Here is a 25,000-nt window from a genome sequence, read left to right as displayed (position 1 = left end):
CCCTACAGACCTGCCCTCTCAGTAGTCCCCCCTCCCCTACAGACCTGCCCTCTCCGTCCCCCTCCCCCTACAGACCTGCCCTCTCCGTCCCCCTCCCCCTATAGACCTGTCCTTTCAATAGTCCCCCGCCACCCCTGCTCAGACTACAGCTAAATTAATCCAATATGCCTGAACTTTCTCCTGCTTCTAGGCCTGTTTCTAATGATCCTTCCACTCTGGACCTCCCACCCCTGCACAGAGGGCTGGGTGTGTTAGATCTGGGGCCTAAGGGACCCCCTGCTCATGATAGGCGTGTCTGGGACAGACGTGCACTGATGACACTTCTCACAAAATAGTTTAAATGTCCTAGGGTCATATAGACTTCTCCTACTTTTATTAAGATATTTTACATGATTTTGGTCATTTGTGGAATCATTCAGTACAAATTTAGCACAGCTGTCTCTATGGCACCTGTGAAGCTCTCAGTTATAGCAATTACGCATGAAATCAGCCATGTATGAACGTGACAGATTTGGGGAAATGTTTCATGTTATCACTCATTAACTTTCATTACCTGGTTCTTTCCAATTCTGCCCTTCATGAATAGGACATGAATATGTCTGAGGTTAATGAATCCCACAGAGTTCTGATCTCATTTTCCGAGGTGATTCCTCATCCTGAAGTCAGAGCTCAAATGCGAGTGAAGCGCCTCCTAGAGGAGATGTTTCACTTGTGTGTAAAACCTTTTAATGTCTTAAGCTTTTCTCCTGATACAGGATTATTGTGTCAAAAAGTGTTACATGATTCATCTCCTCTTCTTTTTTTCATTTGGCATATGGCCATCAGACTGGATACCATATTCAAAAAATATAATTCCCGACAAGACTTTCTGATTTGTTGGGGAGGCTGAACTCGTGTTGTGTGTTATATGTATCAGTGGCTGTATCAGCTTGGATCTCATGTGTATATCTGTAAGATTTTGCAGTTCCTCTGTTTTTTTCTATTAAACTGCTTGCTGCTGGTCGCTCCTTAGCAGGTGGTCTCTATGGTAACATGCACACTGGAGGAACCACATGTGTATAGTTCATGGAATAAAGAGCCTCAACCAGTACCTCACCATCTCCACTGGGAGCTACTACTACTGATGGATGCCTGTTGATAATCTAGTTGTGTTTCTTCTCATTATTGTTCTAATAGTCATCTGATTCTGTATAAACATGTTTGCTGTGGCTGTTTCTCCATGCTGCTACACTCCCTGCTGCACTCGGGGGTTTTTGGCGGCATTTGTGAGGACTGCTCTGGAGATGCGCATCAGGAAACACAAGCGGTTCTGGTTAGAACAGACGATCAATGCTACAGACCCACACAAACCTGTGAAATAGACCTGTAGCAGTACTGCAGGCCTGTGATATAGACCTGCAACAGTACTGCAGGTCTGTGATCTGGACAAGTAACAGCACTGCAGGTCTGTGATCTGGACCTGTAACTATTGCAGGTCTGTGGTCTGGACCTGTAACAGTACTGCAGGTCTGTGATCTGGACCTGTAACAGCAGTGCATGTGGTTCACATTAAGTATTAAAAAACTTCAGCTGAAAGCAACAGACAAATTTACATATTCCACTGTGGTCAGCATGTCTGCCTGGCATGGTAACCAGGATGTTGTAATCAACCAGGATGTTGAATGGAGAATTGATATTAAAAGTAGGCATTGTTTGGAATCGTCATATTAAAAGATATGATGGTTTTCCCTCTTGCTCACATCTCTGAGGCGCTACACATGTAGCCATATTCTCATCCAGTATCTCACTGAAAGACGCCCTTCTGGGGTTTTTTCCTGCTTCCAATGACCTGCTCCACTCTCTGGGTTTCCAATGCCCAGCTCTGGTTTTCCCACAGATTATAAGTGATAATTTTTTATTTAGAGATTATATGCAGTTTAATTTCCTTGCGTATGTTACTCCAGATCTGCCAACAGTTGAATCGAACATTTAGATTTGGTTCTGCTGCACATGGTGCACACATGATGCTGAGGTGCTTCCTCCAGCTGTAGAACATACATACATATATACACACACACACACACACACACACACACACACACACTGTGTGTGTGTGTGTGTGTGTGTGTGTGTGTGTGTGTGTGTGTGTGTGTGTGTGTGTGAATTCCCCACTCGCCTTCCACCGCACGGTCTCTTTTTCCTTCAAACTCGGATCCTCTACCAGAGGCCTCGGAGCTTGAGGGTCCTGTGTAGAATCTTAGCTGCACACAATTCTCCTCATTTCCATCAACCTCAGGTTCCTGCTGTCGGAGGTTCTCACTAAGCACTTTATCACTTGAGGCGATCTTCCTGGTGTACTCCTGGATCTTAGTTTCATCCTGGATAGTGGCTCTGACGCTCTCTAGTCCTCAGCCCCCCCCCCCCCCCCCCATTCTGCTTAGTGTAGATCCTCAGAGTGCTGAATAAAACCCTTTGCTGGATAAAACCCTCCAGGATAAAACCTGGCCTCTATCTCCTCCTTAGGCCAGATTATTATGATAGTGTGGCTTCTGATGACTGGTAGAGTGGAGGTGTTGATATAGCTGATGATTAGTAGAGTGGAGGTATTGATATATCTGATGACTGGTAGAATGTAGGTGTTGATATATCTGATGACTGGTAGAGTGGAGGTGTTGATATATCTGATGATTAGTAGAGTGTAGGTGTTGATATATCTGATGACTGGTAGAGTGGAGGTGTTGATATATCTGATGACTGGTAGAGTGGAGGTGTTGATATATCTGATGACTGGTGGAATGTAGGTGTTGATATATCTTATGACTGGTAGAGTGGAGGTATTGATATATCTGATGACTGGTAGAGTGGAGGTATTGATATATCTGATGACTGGTAGAATGTAGGTGTTGATATATCTGATGATAGGTAGTGTGTAGGTGTTGATATATCTGATGATTGGTAGTGTGATGGTGTTGATATATCTGATGATTGGTAGTGTGATGGTGTTAATATATCTGATGACTGGTAGAGTGCAGGTGCTGATATATCTGATGATTGGTAGTGTGTAGATGTTTGTAGGTGTTGATGGCCTGGATCTTGATTTTTCCCATTCTGTTGACTTCTCAGGACATGTCTCACTCTTTGTAGGTATTTGGCTGTAGCTGCGTTCCTTGTGGCCTCTTCATGGTTCCCATCTGCCTGTGGGATTCCAAGGTGCTTGTAACTGCCCTCAACATCTGTTATGTTACCTTCTGGTAGTGTGATCCCTCTGTTCTAGCCACCTTCCCTCTCCTTGTGACCATACGAACACACTTATCCAGTCTGATTGACATTCCAATGTTGTTGCTGTATATCCTGATGAGTTGGATTAGTGAGTCCATGTCTCGTTCACTTTGGCATACAGCTTAATGTCCTCCATGTACAGTACGTGGCTGATGGTTGACCTGTAGCCGAACAGCAGTGGGGACAGGGTGTCGCCTTGGTAAATCTGACACTCGATGGTGATTCAGCAAGAGTCAATAGCATATTGGTCTGAATTTTGCCTCTAGGGTTGTCTTCTACAAACCCACTAAGTTCTTGATGAAGGCTCTTAGAGTATGTTGGTGCACAGGTTTGTCTGTCTGATCTTACAGTCTTGAGTGACTGTTTTATCCTCCAGTAGCTGGTGCTTGGCTCCCCATGTATTGAGCCCTGTACCTACTCATCTTAGCCACAGTGATGCCTGACAGGAGCCTCCATATTGAACAGGGGCAGGATATTGGCCAGTAGTCTGGAGGTCCTTCAGGATCAGGACTGTCTGACTCTCAGTTAACATTCAGGGTGGGTTACATCTGTTAGCAGATGGTTCATTTGTGCTACAAGGCACCCATGGAGAGGAGTCAGCTTCTTCAGCCAGTAGGCGTGGATCATGTCCAGCTCCTCATATTGGAGACCCTTTCTTAGACATCTGACAGCGTGATGGTTCCTGGACCCTGTACAGGGCATATGCTGTGGTCTTCTCAGCTTCTCTAACCACTGGGCGTTGTGTGATGCCTCCTTCTCCCATATGCCTTTCCAGTATTGTTCAGTCTCCAGCTTTGGTGGGTCTGTCCTCATGCTGTTACCCTGCCACAAAGAGTAGCCAGGACAATAAACTATATATATATATATATATATATATATATATATATATATATATATATATATATATATATATATATATATATATATATATATATAGAGAGAGAGAGAGAGAGAGAGAGAGAGAGAGAGAGAGAGAGAGAGAGAGAGAGAGAGTCAGAGAGTCAAGATTGCAGCAAAGTACACAGCTTCCAAAGAAACAGGACGTTTCTTTCAGAGTTCCTTCAGCAGCTGTGCAAGCAAAGAACAAATTGAAGCCCTTTGCTTGCACAGCTGATACAGGAACTCTGTCTGTTTCTATGGTAGCCTTGTCTACCTTTCACTGCTACATCTTTCCAACAGTACACTGCACATATACTCTACAATCTTCAGATTTATATATATGCAGAAAACAAAGAACATCCTTATGATAATGTGCAAAGCTTTTAGGCATTTACTTAAAAGTAACTGAAAAGTAATTACATGCATAGTTTTTGTTTATCAATAAACCTCCTAAAAAATGCAGGAAACAGAAGAAACCTAAATCAAATCAATATTTGGTGTGACCACCTTTAAACAGCATCAACTCTCTTAGGTACGCTGGCGTGCACTTTCTTAAGGTTCTCAGCAGCTGAGCTGTTCCAAGCCTCTTGGAGAACTTCCCACAGTTCTGAAGGCTTTGGCTGTTTCTCCCTGGCTTCTGGCTGTATGTAATCCCAGACTGACAGTGATGATGAGATCAGGGCTCCGTGGGGCTGTATCATCTGCTGTTAGAGTTCTTGTTCTTCTTTTCGGTGTAGATAGTTCTTTATAACTTTGGCTATGCATTTTTGGGTCACTGTCACCCTAAAGAAAAAATTTGGGACCAATCAGACACCTACCTGATGGAACTGCATGATGGGTAAAAATCTACTTGTATTTCTCAGTTGTGAGTGGGACCATACATTTTGACCAAATCACCAACTCCAAGTGCAGTAAACCTCCACCATGCTATTGTGTGCACGGTAAATTGTAACTTCACTTCAAGTGTAATAATAAGTGTAAATTCCTTAGAATTGCTTTAATGTGTTCTTGTGCACACAATCTGATAATGTTAAACAAAACGAAAATGTCCACAGCCACGACGAGAAAGGTTTCGTGTTTAAAAATCAGTGGATTAATTCAGTCCTACTGCATGACAAATACTCTTACTGTCCTGAAAGTTTGAAAACAGTAAAGACCCCGCCTTCGCTGTGTAGAAGTCCCACCCCTTCTGTTTAAATACAGTAAAGACCCCACCTTCACTGAGGAGGAGTCCCACCCCTTCTGTTTAAATACATTAAAGACCCCGCCTTCGTTGTTGAGGAGTCCCACCCCTTCTGTTTAAATACAATAAAGACCCCGCCTTCACTGCGGAGGAGTCCCTCCCCTTCTGTTTTAAATAGATTTTTGGCTCCGCCTTCGCTGAGGAGATTATTTGCCCCGCCCCTTCTGCCTTCCACCAGCTCGATGGGAAAATTCCTGTAGGAAGCGCGACAGGGTTGAACTCGCGAACTGGAAACCAGCAGAAAGGAGGCGAAGTAAGCGAAGGTGTTCAGCACTGCAGTGCGAAGTCAGTGTCCAGGTAAGCGCGTGTCTTGAGCTACAATACAGCCCACCAGGCGGGCGCGGGCGACGGGGCGCGAGGTCCTTCTGCGGAGTGGCGAGCGCCGTTCGGCTCGCTACACACACCCGACGGCGCGAGGCGTTCGTCGCGTGCAGCCTAGCCTGCTAAACTCAGCGCTGCGTGGGACCAGCCACGCGATACTTACGGCAGGATTAACCCGGAGCGTGCCACAAAATGTGGGATTCAGAACAGTAGCAGTAGTTGCGGGGAGAGGAGAAGGGAGGACTGTGGAGGACACAAAGGCGAAGCGTCAGTGTGCAGGCTGACGACTGGAGGACACAAAGGCGAAGCTTATCTTAGCCAGCTAGTTGAACTAGGATTTACGGATATTTCCATTATAGTTTTTAGTCATGGTTGGAGGTCCTAGTTAGTGTTGTGCACAAAGTTAACTCTTAATCCAAGTTGGCAAACTGTAACTACTGATCATCTGCTTAAAACTCCACTTCTGCACTGAATTCCTGTATCTAAATATATTGATTAGCTATGAAGGATAAAGAAAGTTTCCATAACTTTGTTCCTACATAACTACTAGCATTTCCTTTGTTAACGTTTTTGCTGTGATTTGCTATTCTTCCATTATTTGTGTCTGTTTACTGGAAAGCTGCATGTTTGCCAGTTATACACACACACACACACACACACACACACTTTGTTCCTCATAAGCTCTTCTGTGTACAGGACTGTCATCTGTCAGTTCCATCACTCTGAGCCTGATTGATGGTATCAGTGTGTCTGTGTGTGAAACAGTAGCCAGACCTCACAAAAACATTACATCTGTGTTCCACTAGGCTGTGTTGTCTGTTTATATACCAGTTGTAAAACAGTTGTTTAAAAATATCATAGTTCTCTTCTGTTTCATAGTGTACACAAGTGTGCGTGCGCGCAAACACATACACAAGTAAGCCAAACCAGTGTTAATGAGGGCCATACAAGTTTTATTAGGTTCCACAATTTCTGCCCTTGGCATGCAAATTTGTAATCTTCTAGATGCATCCCCTAATGACACCTCCCCTGACGGCACCTCCCCTCATGATACTACCCCTAACAGCACCTCCTCTGACGATACTACCCCTAACGGCACCTCCTCTGACGATACTACCCCTAACGGCACCTCCTCTGACGATACTACCCCTAACGGCACCTCCTCTGACGATACTACCCCTAACGGCACCTCCTCTGACGATACTACCCCTAACGGCACCTCCTCTGACGATACTACCCCTAACGGCACCTCCTCTGACGATACTACCCCTAACGGCACCTCCTCTGACGATACTACCCCTAACGGCACCTCCTCTCAGGATACTACCCCTAACGGCACCTCCTCTCAGGATACTACCCCTAACGGCACCTCCTCTCAGGATACTACCCCTAACGGCACCTCCTCTCAGGATACTACCCCAACGGCACCTCCTCTAAGGAGATGCCTTTCAGGAGATTCCCTCTTCTGATTTACAGTTGTCCAGGAAATGGTTTTGCATTCTTAAAACACCAGACAGCTTCTTAAATGATGTGATGAAAGAAATGAAGGAAGAGATGTTCTGGCTCCACGGCACCTGCGTTTGCCCAGTGACAGCTTCTTTCTTGTTTGCTTTTTTCCCCTTTCAGCTTTTTTAAAAGAATGTTCAACATCTGGACCCTCTGGCCCTCTGGAGCCACAGATGTCAAAGTCTCCCTCTCTCTCTCCCTCTCTCTCTCCCTCTCTCTCTCCCTCTCTCTCTCCCTCTCTCTCTGTCTCTCTCTCTCTCTCTGTCTCTGTCTCTGTCTCTCTCTCCTCTCTCTCTGTCTCTATGTCTCTCTCTCCTTCTCTCTCTGTCTCTGTCTCTCTCTCTCCTTCTCTCTCTGTCTCTGTCTCTCTCTCTCTCTCTCCTTCTCTCTCTGTCTCTGTCTCTCTCTCTCTCTCTCTCTCTCTCTCTCTCTCTCTCTCTCTCTCCCCCTCTCCCTCTCTCTCTCTCCTCAGCTTCACCGAACATCTGAACCATTTAAGCTTCAGTGGCCATCTCTCCTTTGCCCCTTGTATTTTCTCGGGGGATTTAAAAACATTTACATTTAATTTACTATATAAATGAATTTTAATTATTAGATTAATTTTTTAAAATGTAAATTTCAGTTTGTCTAGTAAGCAAATATCAGATCAGAAACCCAGAACAGGATGATGGTGAATGTTTTGTGTAGCGTGCTGTATATTAACACTGATATCATTGTAAGTGTGCTGTGAGTTAATGAGTCTTAATGAAGTGTCTGGTCCTGTTGTTGCTCTGAGATCGGAAGCCCCTGCTGTCAGTCTGGCACTGGTCAACAGAGGAATGTTCTTTGACCGAATCCCCTCTGAAGGCGGAGTCTACAGCTGGAAGGGCACACGCACTCAGGAGCCTGCTCTCCCCTGTTCCTCCTCGTAGAAAGGGAGAACCACACATGGGGTTGCCATGGCGATGGCATTTTTTTCGGATGACTCAAACCCATCCGCTTGCTTATTGACTATGAGCAGGCTGTGGGTGGGGGTGAGAGAGGGAGGAGGAGGATATGGAATGGTTATGACTGATGTCTCAGACAGCTGAACTGTGAGAGTCAGACAGCTGAACTGTGTCTTCCTTCCTGCTGGAGCCCCAGCTCCTCCCACTTCTGTTCTTGTGGAAAGTGTTGAAATATCAAGCTCTTAATATCAAGTACTCCCTGTTCCTCACATACAGTCTACAGGTTCTGGACTATCAGACTGTATATCTGCTGTGGTCTGACTGTGGTCTATGTGACTGTATATCTGACTGGTCTTCACCCCCACTGTGGTTATTGCCATGAGCAGAGTTTTTGTCCTTGACCTGACTGTTCAGAAGGTCAGAGGTCGTTTCAGTGTTTTCTTGTGGTGAGTTGCAGATGAATGCAGTTATGATGAAATTAAAGTTTAGTGTTGGGTCTTGTTGAGCCTTTCTGAATAAGTGTTTAGTAGAAATGCTAGCATTAGCAGGCTAGCTTGAAAAGATCAATCTCCACTGATATAGGCTGAGGTGGGGACAGTTTTATTGCTCTGTGCAAACTACTCTGTTTACTGCTCATGTGACCAGAACTATGAAGTCTTTTTAAATGGTTTGAATTTGTCAGAATTCATTTTAGTAATTGGAGTTGAATTGATTTGTTTATGTTTAGGTTTCGTGTTTGTGGGCGTAGACTTTGTACCAGCTAGTGTTTGTCAGCTAGGTGGTTCCTGAACTGCTCGTATGATCAGAACGGTGCGCTAAATGCTAAACGGTGCGCTAAAACACACCAGCGTTGCAGCTCCATATGTTCTCAGAGTTTATGCTACATTTTTTTGGAATATGTAATTTTCTGTTGCAAGTCTGAATGGTGTGTTTTCGTTTGTCTGGATTTTCCATCTGCCCTGCTGACCAGAATATTGGAACGTTTAGCTGGATCTGAAAATGCCAGGTGGTTTTGTGCCTTCTCTACTGTCTGTGACGTGTTCTTTGTTTGGGATTACCCAGACTCGTAGTCAAGTTTATTGTGTGTATTTGAGTATGTAAATAATTACAGAAGGAAACACTACAGTTACAGTTCATGTGACGGTCAGTGCAGCTGTACAGAGGGACTGATTAGGACCTGTGGTGTCATTTAATAAAAACCTCCTGGTCTGTCTCTGAAATCTTTCTCCTTTTCTTTTTTAAAAATGTTTTCTGTATAATTCATGATGTTTTCAAACAGTAGTTTGCAACATGGTTGAATGTTTGGCACTCTCAGTGTGTGTAGAATTTGATCTCATCTTTGGTAGCTCCATTCCTCCGTTTGTAGCTGGACTTCTCTTCTGCTCTGTGCAGTAAATTGTGATGATAACCTCAGTACAGCAGATAACAGTGAACAGATCTTGGCACAATGCAGAACTGATCCTTGTTGTACCAAATCAATTTGTTCATTTTTGTCAATTAAAAAAATGAATGATAAGGGTGCCTTGTTTAGTGATGAACCAGCCAGTGCATGTTTAGTGTAGCACTGTAGGACTGGACTGGGATATTTGGCCTGCGGAATGGGAACTACAGGAAGGAAGTCTGATGGAATGGGGATTAGAGCAACAGAGGGAAGTGGTCTCAGGGGTCACCGCCAGTCCCTCCCACCCCGCCTTGGAGCTCCAGGAGCTCTCTGCCTTTGCGTCACCTCCGAGCCATGGAGGAGGAGCGCGCAGCTGGGAATAAACGCACTACATTACTGGATACTCTCGACCTTGGACCAGTAAGCCTTCTGCCAGATATTCTAGAGCAGTGGTCTGTGGCTACGGGAGGGACTGCCTGCACAGATGGTTATTCCGGGTCCACACAGCTCGGAGATCTTGGCCGGCTTCTGATGGACAAGGACCAGGCCGTTCACGGACAGCGGCATTAAAGGATTTGGGTCTTGAGGTGGATTCCAGGCTTTCAGAGTCTGACCATGTGTATGTACTGAAGTTCCTTCCTTCTTTTAAAGAGGACCCATTTGAACAAAACTTCAAGGGGTGAATTCTTTTGCCTTTTTTTATTTATTTTTTTTTTTATAGCTGTGCTATTTTGGGAGGGGAGGTGTAATTGAAATACAGTATAACCACTGTTCCATACAGGAGGACAGACTTCACCTTGACCTGACATTATTTGACACACAATTGTCACGTAAGAAATGTGTGACCTCATAAAAGCTGGAATGCTTTTTATGATGGTCCCATTTCACTATGGTGTGTAGATGAGAAAACCACAACTCTCCTCCTGTTAGGGGCTGGCGTCGGTCAGCTTTTAACACTCACGTTTGGAGACCAGTGGCTTTAGATACAATCAGTCAAAGGTCCCTGAGCTGACATTGAGTTTCTCTTTCGTGACGTTGTGGCTGGCCCACCACCCACTGGGACCTGTAGTGCTTTGTTTTAAAGGACTCCATTTCAGTACCCATTATCACTAGTACTGAACCTCCTTAAAGGGTTATACTGAACGTCAGCGTTGGTGTGTCCCACACAAGCTTAGCAGAGGGATGCTTTAGCACAAGCATCTGTCCTGGGAGAGCTCAAACCCTCATGTTTAGTGTTGTGGTCTCTGTGTCAGATCATTAGTCCACAGACGTACACGGCTTATGTGCTCAATAACCCCTACAGCACAGGCGTTGTTGATTAGCCCTGATTTTGTGGTCATGGGTTCAAGGCTCATGAGCGTAACTGGTTAGTGAGAGCGTATAGAAACCCTGGCTCATATCACAGTGAACTTAGCAATAATGTGTTTTAGTTTCCTGTGTTTTGTGGAGGTATTTCCTGTTCATTTGTGGAATGTCTTCCCTAATCTTCTTGGTTTGGAGTCTCTTTTTCCAGCAGGCGTTTAGTTGAGATGCTTTGAGACCACATTCACACTGCAGATGAAAGTGAATTAGGGCATTCTCATGCTAGAGGGGTTTTCCCGATCCAGGTCCACTTACTTTGTGAGTTCGGTAAGTTTGGCCAAGTGTGAAAGCTGAGCCAGGGAGCGGTCCAGGGCACTGATCTGTGGCTTTCTGAAATAGTTGGACTGGGGTTGGTGTCTAGTGAGCTCTGGTGTGGGCCCCTGCAGGTGTGGAAGCTGTCTTCTCCTTGTTTACATGTGCTCCTTCATGGTGGAATGCCATGTGTCTCCTAAAGGGGGTGCTGTTCTCTGCCCCAGAGTGTTTTTTATCAAGGAGAATAATAAAAAACAGTAAACAGATGAGCATAGTGGCTAACTTGCAAACCTACGCCAGAGACGTGATGGTTCAGATGGAGTTCTTGTGTGTGATAATGAGCCCCTTGCAAACCAGCCCAGAATCGATCCTGGGTGTGGACACAACTGTTTGGGACAAGTGTGAAAACTACATTCACACTGCAGGTGAAGGCGGTCCAAATCTGACTGACTGCTCAAGTCTAAATGTTTGTTTGTAGTTTACAGTATCTTCAGTACCACTTCAGTACCACACATGAAAGTGGCACAAAAAGGTCAGATACTGTTTTTGTTGTTCACAGTGCCATCCAAATGACCACTGTGTGTTTAACATGGAGACAAAGATTAGATTTGGGCCACTTTTACCTGCAGTGTGAACACAGCTGAAGTCTGAGGTTTCTGAACCAGTGACTGACTGCTCACTACTGGTTCTGTTCCATTTCATTAAATGCCAACACGTGGTGATTAGTAAATAGCACCACCTACTTTGTGAAAAGTCAATCAGAAATGCCTTTACTACAGTTTAGTGTTTCCTTTGCTGTTCTGGGGGGGTACTAATAGTTTGCAGATGTTGTAGGCCAAGGAGGGAATCTTCTGGGAGGTGGAAAACTCACAATTTCAGCAGATTGGCAGCCTCTGTCCAAGGTAATGTCTGTGCTAGGAGTAGACATCTGTTAGAATGTTGTAGGTACCTTAAAATTAGACTTGTTCTATCTTTTATAATCTGTAATGAATTCCAAAAATATTTTGCTTTTGTTTTGGGAAATGGAAGTAAAATAATCACTTCATATTTGCTAATTTTTAAATTTTTATTTTATTACATTTATTTTAAAACAATTAAAACATTTTAAAGATGCTTCAGGCTTACATTCAATGTAGTAATGTTTGTAAATGTTACCAGTTCAGATGTTTACTGGGTAGATGCTAACAGTTTGTCTGTCTGTCTGGTGTTGTGAAGGGCTTCAGAGAGTGTGTGTGTGTGTGTGTGTGTGTGTGTGTGTGTGTGTGTGTGTGTGTGTGTGTGTGTGTGTGTGTGTGTGTGTGTGTGTGTGTGTGTGTGTGTGTGTGTCTGGTGTTGTGATCCTGATGTTGTCTCATTTTTGTGATCTGATCCTCATTAGAACATTGGATAGACAGAGGAGCCATGAGCAGGTGGTCTTCTATAAACGTGAGTGTGTGTGTGAGATCTTGGGCTTTCTCTGTAAAGCTGCTGTTTGTAAGTGGGCTATAGATGGGAGAGTTAGATGTTCTTCTAATCCGCTTTCCCACATGGACCACATCTATCTATCTTCTCTTTAATTTATTACTGATCGGATTTAGGAAGCCAACTGCCAAGTACCATGAAACAGCTACTCTGAAAGAAACGCATCACTCGTCCAACTCTTAAGAAATCATTAATGTGTATACGCGTGAATGGTGGTCTTTAATCCCTGCCTGGTCTGCACTCCTGAATGAGTGATGGCAGTGCTGTCATTCTCCATTTATTGCCCTTGTAACCGTGCTGGTCTGAAGTGGATGTAAGACACCTGCTTTGGAGGAGATTTTCCTTATGTCTGAGAGTTTACTGAACAAAGTTAAAAACAAACAAAGCCCAGAGGGTTTTAAGCTCAGTACTGCTGAGATCCGAAGACAAAGCGTTTGTGTGTGAGATGTGGAGAGCTTCTCTGGCCGTGTGGGAGAGGACATTCCCTTTGGCTGCTGAGGGCTTTCAGTGCTGGGGGTCACTGCACGGAAACTAGCACAGTGCACACAGCTCTACCTAAACTGACTGAAAAATGAGTGATTGCTGAGAGCCAACCGGCTGCTCACTGAGTACATTTATGCGACTTACAATTATGATTGAGTACAACTTAAGCAATTGAGGGTTAAGGGTCTTGCTCAGAGGCCCAACAGTGGCAACTTGACTGAGCAGTGATGGGGCTTGAACCAGCAACCTTCCAATTACGAGTCAAGTACCTTCACCACTGAGCTACCATTGCCCCTGTGTACTATATAAATGACTCAGTCAATTCCATTGATGACTCGGACTCCAAAGTGGTGTATCAAAGCTGGAGGCTAATAGTGGAACCTCAGCACTGGCCTGATCTGTGTGTGACATCCCCAGCTCAAAGCTTGGCTATGTTAGTACATCTGTTACTCAATACACTGAAATAAAGGTGTTATTTAAGTGTAAAAGCTACAATTTAGGTGCTGCTGTATTAAATATGTGCATTAAATACATTGTATTAAAGACATTGTTCTGGTCATGAAGCCACTTGGCAAAACTTTGACACTCAAGTACGATGTGTATACACTCGATGTGTATACACTGTATACACTGTATACAAATACTAGTAGGAACAAATGGCAGTAAGAAGCTCCTCAGCCCACTGTGTGCGTAGTGCATTCCCGGGTCCCCCAGTCTTCATGGTAAACCCTCTGAGTGTTCTGAGGGAGGACTCATCCACATGTTTGTCAGCACCTCTACAGTAAAAAGGGTCTCATTTATTCCTTTTGGTAAGACCTGCTGTAACAAGTGCAGTCAGAGAGCAACACAGAGACATGCTTGTTATTTTAGTAATTTCTTAGCTGTAATAATAAAAGAATACACACACACACGTGCACACACACACGCAAACACACAATAAGACAGACAACTTTAGATTCTTATGCTCTGAAACCATGGCATTGTATATGAAATTAACCCATCAGCTCATTCTGTGTGTGTGTGTGTGTGTGTGTGTGTGTGTGTGAGTGTGTGTGTGTGTATGTGTGTGTGTGTGTGTGTGTGTGTGTGTGAGTGTGTGAGTGTGTGAGTGTGTGAGTGTGTGTGTGTGTGTGTGTGTGTGTGTGTGTGTGTGTGTGTGTGTGTGTGTGTGTGTGTGTGTGTGTGTGTGTGTTTTTAAAGGTGTGCCAGGCAGGCAGCGCACACATTCCTTTGCCTGTTTTGACCTCTCTCTGTCTACCAGCTCTGAGGAGTTTACACCCAGACTGGATCTTTGAGCTGTGAAGCCATGTGACAAGTGTGTGGCGTGTTTGTGCTTATGGAGACCTGCGTACTTCTGAAGGACACAGACAAGCACTTCTGGTTCCTGTTTGTAGTAGGCAAGCTCCCACTGTAATGCACTGGGAAGTGTGCAAGTGCACTGGCTCCGGTCCCTGTCGCTCTGCTTCCTCCTGACCTGTTTGTGAGTTGATGTTCTTGGCTTTATTTTCTGTAGTTTCATTGTTTGTTCTTTGTCTCACAGGAGGGTCTGAACTCCAGCTCTGAGTGGACTCAGCCGTAGCAGAGTGTAGGACCCACACTGGTAGAGCCTTGTAGTACAGCGTTAAATATTAATGTTTGTTTTATGATGTCATTGCTCTGAAGAAGCAGAACACCCACAGAGATCTCATCTGGAACATCTGGGATTGGTCAGGATGTTACAGCACGTGCTTAAAAAAAAAAAAAGCAGATTTGTCTGAGGCCTCATTTGCATATTGTGGTCTTCCACATTACCAGCAGTACTAAGACAAGTGTTGTGACAATAATAACAGCCGATGTATTGTTCGGTCCATAAAGAGTCCCCAGGCCTTGATCTCTGTTTACGGGTTCATGTTGAGTACCTCAGATGTCCAGGTGTATAAGAATCAGAGTCTTAGTTACCTTCCAGTTGCCTGTTGACTCTGGAACCTGAGTTTGTGAGGGATGAATTATTGGACAAGCCAGGACAGCTGCATAAGGAGTAGAGCTCCTGCCTTTTGTGGAGGGAGAGGTGCGTGTGGACCTGGTCCATGTGCTGGAACATCCTGTCCTGGGCCAGCGTTCCTGTGATGGTCTCCGTGGTCACAGAAATGGTCTGTTCCCACCACAAACCATCTGTCCCGTGTGGCGCTCCCAGAGTAGCTAATATCTAATGATTAGGTCATGACATCTGTAATTGTGGATTCAAACACAGCAGGCCTTTGACCCTTGACCCCTTTCTGCCTTCTAGAGTTTTTTTGAGAGAAGGCTGACCATAGAAACCCAGTTGGGCTATAATTACAGTAAGAGGTTATTATAATGAACACCATGTTGGGTTCATTGTATCGTATATAAAGAATTTTTCAGATAGTACCATTTGAAGTTGAGCCTCTGTGGGTTTTTTAGAGTCCCAACAGGTCATCTGATTGCACTCTGCAGTGTAGCCGCACACATCACTTAGTCTGATGCAAGCTCGGGGGGGGGGGGGGTATACATTTTGTCATTTTGTGGTTTGTGTGCAAGTCTATGTTTACAAAATCTTTTTTCCACGGAGAATGTCGGGTGTTTGAGTTCAGTCTGTTTGGTGTTTGCAGATTTCTCTCTGGCTTTATTTCAAAGCTGAACCATAAATTGAATCAATTTCACATGTACACTGGGCTGAGAATATGAGTCAGAGTCTCTCTATAACTTGGTCAGAAATTAAAACTAATATTAAAATTTAAATGTCTGCTTCAACTTTGTGTCCTAAGGAGTCTTGCCTCACTCTCCTCGCTCCCTCACACACACACACACACACACACACACACACACACACACACACACACACCACACCACTCTCTCTCACACGGACACTTTGTGTTTTCTTTCCCTCTGTAATGTCTTCCTTATTTTGATTGTATTTCTACTTTTTGTTTGTTTTGTAAAGCTCCCTTGTGTTTGAGAAAGCCCTCATATTAAAACACATCTATCACTACAGTGAAAGAGTGAGGACTCAGTTTGTCATGTCATCTGCCTCGACACTCACCCGGATGTTTAAGAGCAGAGCATTCCGAGAGGGTTCCATGGTCCCGGGACCCATCCAGCTGGATCACATCTGCTGCAACAGTCAAAACTCCTTCTCCTAGTAGAACCGTGACAGCTCGTGCAGTCTGTTTCAGCCACACACACAGACACCAGGAGTCCCTTGATATGAATGACTTTTTGTAGAACTTTTGAAACATTTGTTCATTTCTGGCACTGAAAAGAAGAGACATTTATTCTTTGGTTTTGATGTTCGTGGGATCACTGTGTGGGTGGAGTCCTGACATGTTTTGGTGTTTATGGGTTGGGGCTTTTCACTGGGTGGAGCATATGTAGGGAACTTGGCTGGAGTCTCCCAGCCTTGCCTGATGGAGGTGATGAGGGGTGTGCTGATCTTTGCAGAACTTGTAGCTCCCAAGGCGTGCTGGGTCATATGGGAACCCAGAGACCCACAGATCCTTCATCGCAGTGTATTACCCCATGAAGAACATGACGGAGAGGAGGAAGCAGCACTTTCGTTTGGGCTGGGGAAGGTTTGCTGTGTGGAACGGGAGCGCCTCCTTAATCCACAATTATCTACTCTTCTGTACTTTTTAAAGAACTTTAAACTAGATATGTTTCAAGATGGGTTTCACTGATGGTGAGATTCCGTTCTGTTGGGAAGATGGTAGAAAAGGGAACTTCCTGATCAATTGACCTAGAACTATAGAAATGTAAAATTGTTAACTGTGATTAGGTTATGCAGTGTTATATGTTGGATACTTACCGATCAGTAATTCAGTGCAGGCAGAGCACACCTCCCCATTGGAGAAACTGTGAGACTGTTTATAACTGAGGAGACCAGAGAGAAGAGACTGGATTCTGAAGTTACTGGAATGCTTTGTTGCAGCCTTTGGTGATTATTGTACTCCAGAAGCCAAGACACAGAGGCAGTCACCATTAAAAATGATGAATTATCCTGACACATTCTGAGGCCTCAGATCTTTAATGCAAAAAATAAAAGATTTAGAGGATTGACTTAATAAATAATTCTTTGTATGTTTATCAAAGAGCTGTAGGAATGCTAGAATGGTTATAAGAGCTGTGTGAATGCTGGGATGGTTATAAGAGCTGTGTGAGTAGAGTATCAAGTCCCCTGAAATGGAATTTCATCATAAGGGAGATGTTTTACTAGTTCCTCTAACTCTAGTGTGTCTGTTTTTTGTCTATTTTTGGCCTTTAATTATGTCTTGGTGTTGTTTGTGAAGTTTCTCTCTCTTGGAGTAAATCATGGGTCACATGTGAGCTGCTGTGTCCCACTTTTGTGTGTTTTCTGAGTTTGAGGCCACTGGAGCGCATGGAGACCCAAGACCGCACGGCTATGTGGAGAACAGACCTGAATATCGAGTTTATTGTGATGTCAAACAAGCCTCATTTGGGGAATTATAGGTCATTACCAAACCCCATTTCCACACACACGCACGCACACACAGGTAGACACATATATATATATATATATATATATATATATATATATATACACACACACACACACACACACACACACACGGTCACACTGTATTGGCCTGCTGCATATATGCTGTGTATAAAGGCCTTTTCTGAATGGGACTGGTAATAAGTAACTCGTTACGGTCTGTCCTAGTTTAACGTCTCGCGCTCACGCTCGAGTTTTACATTCACCCCTTTTCCAGTTTCTCATTATAAATTAATCATGCCTCCATTTCCCCTTATTTATGCAGGCAAGGAAACATTTGTTTCAGTTCACCCGCACACACACACACACACACACATTCCATCTTCCCAGCTGTCGTTTGCTCTCACAGGATAATAGTAAATTAGATTTTCTGCCTTTTGACCTACAGAGTGAACTGGCGTGTGAGTGAGAGCGTGTAGCTGTGCAGTAAGGTCGGATATACCGTGGCCATGGTGAGTGAACAGTCGTGTGGCGTGCAGTGAGGTCAGATATACCGTGGCCATGGTGAGTGAACAGTCGTGCGGCGTGCAGTAAGGTCAGATATACCGTGGCCATGGTGAGTGAACAGTCGTGCGGCGTGCAGTAAGGTCAGATATACCGTGGCCATGGTGAGTGAACAGTCGTGTGGCGTGCAGTAAGGTCAGATATACTGTTGCCGTGGTGAGTGAACATTCGTGCGGCGTGCAGTGAGGTCAGATATACCGTTGCTGTGGTGAGTGAACAGTCGTGCGCGTGCCGTCAGGTGTCGTCCTACGTTTTTCATCCTCTTTTTCTTCTTCAGTCTTTCTTCCCTCATTTCTGTGAAGATTTCAGAGATACCAGAGATTGAGCTCTCAGTTCACATACTCTACACCCTCCCTCTCTCTGTTGATACCTTTGTTAGTCCAATGGGGCAGCCACAGTTTCCATAGTGACCAGGTGCAATCGGTAAAGGTGTACAGACAGACTAATGAATGACTGCTGCACCTGCGGACATTCAGACCAGATTAGACGGGTGGACACCAGATTAGAAGGGAACAGCAGTGGTGTTTTACAACTCTCTAGAGACTCTGTAATGTAGTAAACCACAACCGTTCTTGGGCCTTCTCTGTCTAGTCATATTAATTGCGTGATTTAACACAGTAACATAATTAAATTTCTTCATTCACTTTATCGTGTATTCAAATGTCATTCATCTGTTTTTTTTAAATGACTTTATTCAGGGTTAGATTGTGCCTGTTCATTGGGTCAGTGTGATTGTCCTAATCTAGATTAATCTGGCATTAGCTACTAGCGTTTCATTTATCCTCCACTGAGCAGGTCACGGCTCGTCCGCTGTTTGCCTGGTGGTTGTCGGGAATAAGCCCTGGTGATGAGTGCCCTTCTGCTGAAGTACATGGAGGTTTACTCAGTGTCTCTCTCCCTTAATCCACCTTTAATGGAGGATTAGGAGCAATGCATCAGTGTGGTTGGTGTGTGAGGTTTGCAAGGAAGCCTGACGTGGCGTCTGTCTCGCAGAGTGGATCCCTTCTGCCTGTTCTTTACATGGAGCAGGAATCCTGGACCTCCACACATTCCTTTGTCATACTGACATCCTCCTCCAGTCCATCTGGGGATTGTGGTGTGATCTACTGTCTCTGTACCACCAGCACAGCCATCCTTGGCTCTCGCAGGTCTCCTCTCCAGTATAATGTGGTGTTTTCTCCCTCTGTTGTCTCCGCGGTGATGTGCTGGAGAAGGACATTCCCAGCGCATGCTACGCAGCTCCATGTGTTGACTGTAAAGTTATCAGACACCAGCGCACAGATGTGGGCTTTTATCACACAGTTTTGACAGATATTTGGGGAGTTTATGTGCTCACTAATCACACTAATCACCTTATGAATGTAAGTCATGACTGTAAGAGCAGGATCCCAGAGCTGACTCTAATCCAGCGCCTCCCCAACCCGGGTCACACTGCTGCCCCCGATTCTCTTTCTACCCCTCATTCCAGGGTCCAGGTGCGCCTTTGGCCGGGTCTGTGGCACTGTTCACACGGAGGTGATGTATAGCTGTTTCCCCTGTAGTGGGCCGGACAGGACAACCACTCGACAGCTGTTCCAGTCTCCACAGAAAGTGTGTGACAGATGTGAAGATGCCCGGGGGGGTCTGGAGATGTTTCCACAGAGAAGTTCTTGGCTAGTCTCAACTTTTAGGGGCTGTGATCACGGGAATCACCCATGACAGAGTGTGGGGTGTCCTGACCATCTTAACAGGGCTTGTGGATGAAAGGAGTGGGGGGATATTTCTTCATAGTACTTTTATACCGTCTCCATGGTGACACTGCTGTAGTCATGGAAGGTGGTTACTGTAGACATTTTGTGTTATGAGTTCTGCTGTTTGCATAGCTGTGACTAGACCAAACCTCATTTACAGCTGGAGGGGGATAAATAAATAAATGTAAAAAATATATATATATATATATTTTTTTTTTTTCTTCTTTTTTTTCTGCTGCCACAAAGGCAGACTGATTCATTGTTTTTTTGTTTTTTTTTCCTCACTCAGTGGGATGCTTCAAAATAACTTATGTGTTCTGCACTATTAATTTTAGGCTTAAAATCAGTAACAGGCCATCTAGCATTTCAGGCGATATTTCTGCAGTCTTCCAGAACTCTGAAACTTCACATACGAGTTATGAGATTTAGTACATGTGCATTAATCATGAGGTGCATTATAAGGCCCTTTGGAGTGAACCTACATGTGTCATATGTAGAGAGCCTTGTCCAGTAGCTTGGTTTAAGGTCTTTTCTTATGTAGTTCTTTATAAGTGAACTGAGCTCAGATCTGTTCAACTCACCAGCTGCTACTGCCCTGACATCTTCTCATGCTCACAGTGTGAGTGAACGTTTAAAGAGGAATCGGTTCTGTTTCTGGTCCTCTTTAGCACTGATGAGATCTCATCTGTGTAACACTGAACTGTGGTCATGTACACGAGGTGGCCAAATTTAATGCTACTGTTATTTTCATGCGGAAGATGAGAAAACAGAACAAAAACAGAACTGAGATAAAACAGATAAGAAGACTAGAGAGAAGAGGAGCTGCAGGAGAACCAGGGTCCAGCCATTCTTCTCCAGCTTGGTCTTAGTTGTGAAGCTTCTCGTTGTATATGGCAGGCCCGTAGATTAGCCATGCACAAAAACATCAACTGGACATGGGAGGACCAGGGCATGTCTCTACCTGTACGTGTTGGATGACGTTGAGAGAGATCCATTTTCACGATTCATGAATCAGACGGTCCACAGTGCAAACTGAGCTGAGGCCAGCCTTCTCCTGGGGCCTTGGGGAGGTCTGAATACATTTGACATGTTCACATAAACAAAGGAAACCATGATGGAGACCATGTGGTCCAAATGTGAAAACACCACTAAAGACTGGTTTAGATGGTTTTAGACTGGTTTCTGTTGGGCTGTTTGGCGGGCAGGTGTAGAAGTGGCATTTTTGATCACTGATCCCCTTTGTTGAAACTGGCAAATGTGAGGAGTCTGTGCAGTAGCTATCTGGTACACAGACTAGTTGGCAGTAAACAACTTGGTGAATGTTCTGCCATTAATCATATTTTAGGGTTAGTATAGTTAGTAGTTATACAGGGACATTACATCCAAGAATGATTCTATTTACTAACATTAGTAGCTTTGTAGGAGATGGTTTAGGTTTAGGATTATGTTTTAGATTATCATTCCAGTTATCTTGCTGGCTCGTAATCTCAAATTTTGTGCTTCCTTCTGAGATTGTGTTTAAAGTGTTGAACTGTGGACACTTTGTAAAAAATGCTGTGTGTTGGAAGAGTCTGATGAAACTGAGCCGCCCAGATGTCTGCTTGCTCGTCACCTTTACTTTCACACCTGGTTGTAACAGACATCAAAGTGTGACAGTTCAGACTTCGTTTGTCTGTGTCTGTGACCTAGAAATTCACCTTTTCTGATGCACAGCAAAGTAGCGAGTGAAAGTCGCGTTCGTTGAAATTGCCATCTGTTTTGCGGAAGGAAACGTCACATTCCCGTTCTGTGGTCTGTCGAGGTTCGAGCTGTGGGCACCAGCAAACTTCCTCTCTCTTCTCAGACAGAAGTAAAACCGCAGCATGCACAAGGTGTGCTTTCAGTCACTTTGATGGAAAATAACACTAAAGTTTCACAGCTCCTGCCACATTCGTAATGCTTCAGACCAGTCCTACATCAGACCAGTCCTACATCAGATCATGCAATTTTCAAAATTTCAAACAACAAAATTACGCTAGCTCGAAGTGATGAGCCTTATTTGTCAAAAATTGTACAAAACATATTTGGAAATGAGGTGTTGGAATAAAGACTAGACTTCAGTGAAACACACCAGTAGAAACGAGGGGAGGAGTGATCCACGGGGGTAACTCTGGGGGGTAACTCTGGGGGGTGTCACTCCACCAAATTTTCTGCACTGTTGGTTCAGAGATGGGAGGTGACCATAATGAGTATAATGTCCTGTGTCAGAATATTGGTTGCTTAAAACAGGCATAAATCCATAGCTGGTCCAGTATTGTTGAATTGTCCAGTACATTGGAAGTGTTTTTATATACATGACATGTTACATAAACAATACGAAGGGGCCCACCCATATGAAGGTGTTTCAAGGTTCCTCTTTTCTCCCTTATTTGAAATTCCACTTATCCATTTGCCTTAAGATTCATCCTGAAATTAATGTAATTTCTTTATTTATTGCGGTGTAGAAGTGAGTTGTCTGACTCAACAGCGGCGTTGGGTTAAATATTTTCATCAGGAACATCCAGGTGTATTTTAAACGTTCTGTAGGGCCTCGGGGAGCAGAGCGCGTGTGGAGTTTGTCCCCTGTGTGCTCCAGCCTTGTTTTGGAAAGCGCTTCTCACTCAACAAGACAGGGCCTGCTATCCCAGAATGCCGAGCACGTTGCTCGACTGTCACACACGTTTACGTTCTCCCTCTTCTTTTGCATATTTCAAATTATCTTTTTTTGACCTGTTTTATTCTGGAGTTTTGTTCAGGAACATGGCTGCTCAGGATCTCACTACCAGCATTTCCAAGCAGCAGTTATCTTCCAGACAGTAGACATTTTTGCAGACGTAAGACCTTTCTCTGAAGACGTTTCCACAGCTGATGTCTGCTCTGACATCAGTGCTGCTCTGTTGACCTGTGATGTCGTTACCAGTACTATGGAAAGTTTCCGACACCAGCTTGAACAAAGAGGCCACGACCTTCCAACATTGTACCCGATTTGGTTGGGTTCATCTCAGGCAACAACTCTCTCTTTATCTTATCGGTTCTCCTGTGTGTCTGTGTGTGTGTGTGTGTGTGTGTGTTTGTGTGTGTTTCAGTTGGGTTCAGGTCTGGCAACAACTTTGTCATGTGCACTGGTGTTTTTGGCTCTGAAACTCTGGCTTGGGCATCCTGGCTGCTTGTGAATGAACCCAATAAATATGTGGCTGTGCAACTGTTTAACTGTGCAGCTGGCGTAGCTCTATAACTTTGTAACTGTGTGGCTCTGTAACTGCTACTGTGCAACTGCAGCTTTCTGTAGTCTTTAGTCTGAATGGCTGAGCTCAAGGCCCTGATTTAGTGTTCTGTTGAACCAGAATGGTGGCAGGTGCAGTATTTTACCAGCAGATACACATGTGCCTAGAGTGTAACACACATGTGACTGTCTAGGAGGAGTGTTACATTTACATTTATGGCATTTAGCTAATGCTTTTATCCAAAGTGACTTACAATTCTGAGTGAACACAACTTGAGGGTTAAGGGTCATGCTCAGGGGCCCAACAGTGGCAACCTGGTGGTAGCGGGACTTGAACTGGTAACCTTCCGATTACTAGTCAAGTACCTTAACCAATGAGCTACCAATGAGTTGTCATCCAAGCCAACGGTTTATGTATGAGTGGAGTGTATATGAAACATGGTTGTATAGGGAGTGTAGTGTTGCATTCTCATGTAGCCTTGGGGAGTTTCCATGACTACTGGTCCACTCTGGGACCTCCTCTGGGACCTGGCATCCCCCTGAACCCCCCATCCGTGGCTGTGTGTGTGTGTGTGTATGTGTGTGTATGTGTATGTGTGTGTGTGTGTGTGTGTGTGTGTGTGTGTGTGTGTGTGTGTGTGTGTGTGTGTGTGTGTATATAAATGTGTGTGTATGTGTGTGAGAGAATCTTCAGGGTTTTTCTCTCCTTTATTTATCATTTCATTGAAATATGAGGTAATGTGGTGTGTTTCTTTACTGAAGGAGTAATGTATTATGAGTATTGTAGTCTGAGTACCATGTCTGCAGTTCTCACTGCCTGCCTTCTACAGCAGGATGCTGCTAAAATTACACTTACCCTGTGTTGCCATGGAACGGTTTGTGTTGTCACGTCACTCTTGTAGCTTCAGAAAAGCCTTTTCCCATCGTAGTTGTCTGTGCTTAAGAGCACGCGACACACAAACCAGCCTGAAGTTTGCTTAGATGACGTTTAGTGTGGTGTGGGTGTTGATGGAGTGCTGTTTACACTCCAGTGAAGGCCAGGCAGGGCAGAAACCTCGGTAATGCAGGATGGGAGTGCTGTGCTGTCTATCATTTCAGCTCATCTTAGGAGAAGTGTTCTAACAACACAACCCAGACCTCACACACCTGATTCCACTAATAACAGCTCATTTACATTTTACATTTATGGCCTTTAGCTGATGCTTTTATCCAAAGTGACTTACAGTTATGACTGAATACAACTTGAGCAATTGAGAGTTAAGGGACCCAAGAGTTGCAACTTGGCAGTGGTGGGGCTTGAACCAGCAACCTTCTTACAAGTCAAGTACCTTCACCACTGAGCTACCACTGTACTATATAAATCACTCAGTCAATTCTATTGATGACTCAGACTCCAGTGTGGTGTATCAAAGGTGGAGACTAATAGTGGAGTCTGGTGACTCAGTTTAGTGGTGGATTAGAGCTAAACTTCACAGGAATGTAGAATGTCCATCAATATAGCTAGAGAGCCCTACACTAGAGGTTGTTTGCAATTTATGACATGAATTAGCTTTGTTTGGTATGTATGGGTGGAGTTTCCATGTCCTCTGTGTCTGTGTTGGTTTCCTCCGGGGTCTCCGGTTTCCTCTTAGAGTCCAAAAACATGGAGGTTAGGTTGATTTGGATACTCTAAATTGCCCTGTTTGAATGTGTGTGTGTGTGTGTGTGTCCAGTGATGGTTGGTGCTCTGTGTGTGTGTGTGTGTGTGTGTGTGTGTGTCCAGTGATGGTTGGTGCTCTGTGTGTGTGTGTGTGTGTGTGTGTGTGTGTGTCCAGTGATGGTTGGTGCTCTGTGTGTGTGTGTGTGTGTGTGTCCAGTGATGGTTGGTGCTCTGTGTGTGTGTGTGTGTGTGTGTCCAGTGATGGTTGGTGCTCTGTGTGTGTGTGTGTGTGTCCAGTGATGGT

The 25,000-nt window shown here is 44.5% G+C and overlaps 1 protein-coding gene across 3 annotated transcripts in view; it reads left to right on the top strand.

Moving 5' to 3' along the window:
• The first annotated feature begins 5,518 nt into the window (after positions 1-5,518).
• ccdc102a (coiled-coil domain containing 102A) overlaps positions 5,519-25,000 on the top strand; it is a 46,087-nt gene continuing 26,605 nt past the window's right edge. Inside the window, exons 1-2 of one of the 3 annotated variants that reach the window (XM_081708757.1) lie at positions 10,162-12,030; positions 12,507-12,553. The gene's annotated coding sequence lies outside the window, so the exon portion shown is untranslated. Of the gene's footprint in view, positions 5,678-7,742; positions 10,134-10,161; positions 12,031-12,506; positions 12,554-25,000 lie in introns of those variants that run through there. The other 2 variants (XM_035531534.2, XM_035531535.2) reach the window with 2 other exon arrangements.

This window comes from Electrophorus electricus, chromosome 3, assembly GCF_041902795.1.
Source record: "Electrophorus electricus isolate QZ-2024a chromosome 3, ASM4190279v1, whole genome shotgun sequence".
Classification (NCBI taxonomy): domain Eukaryota; kingdom Metazoa; phylum Chordata; class Actinopteri; order Gymnotiformes; family Gymnotidae; genus Electrophorus; species Electrophorus electricus.
Note: the sequence above shows the minus strand (reverse complement) of the source record. Positions and strands in the feature narration are given on the sequence as shown.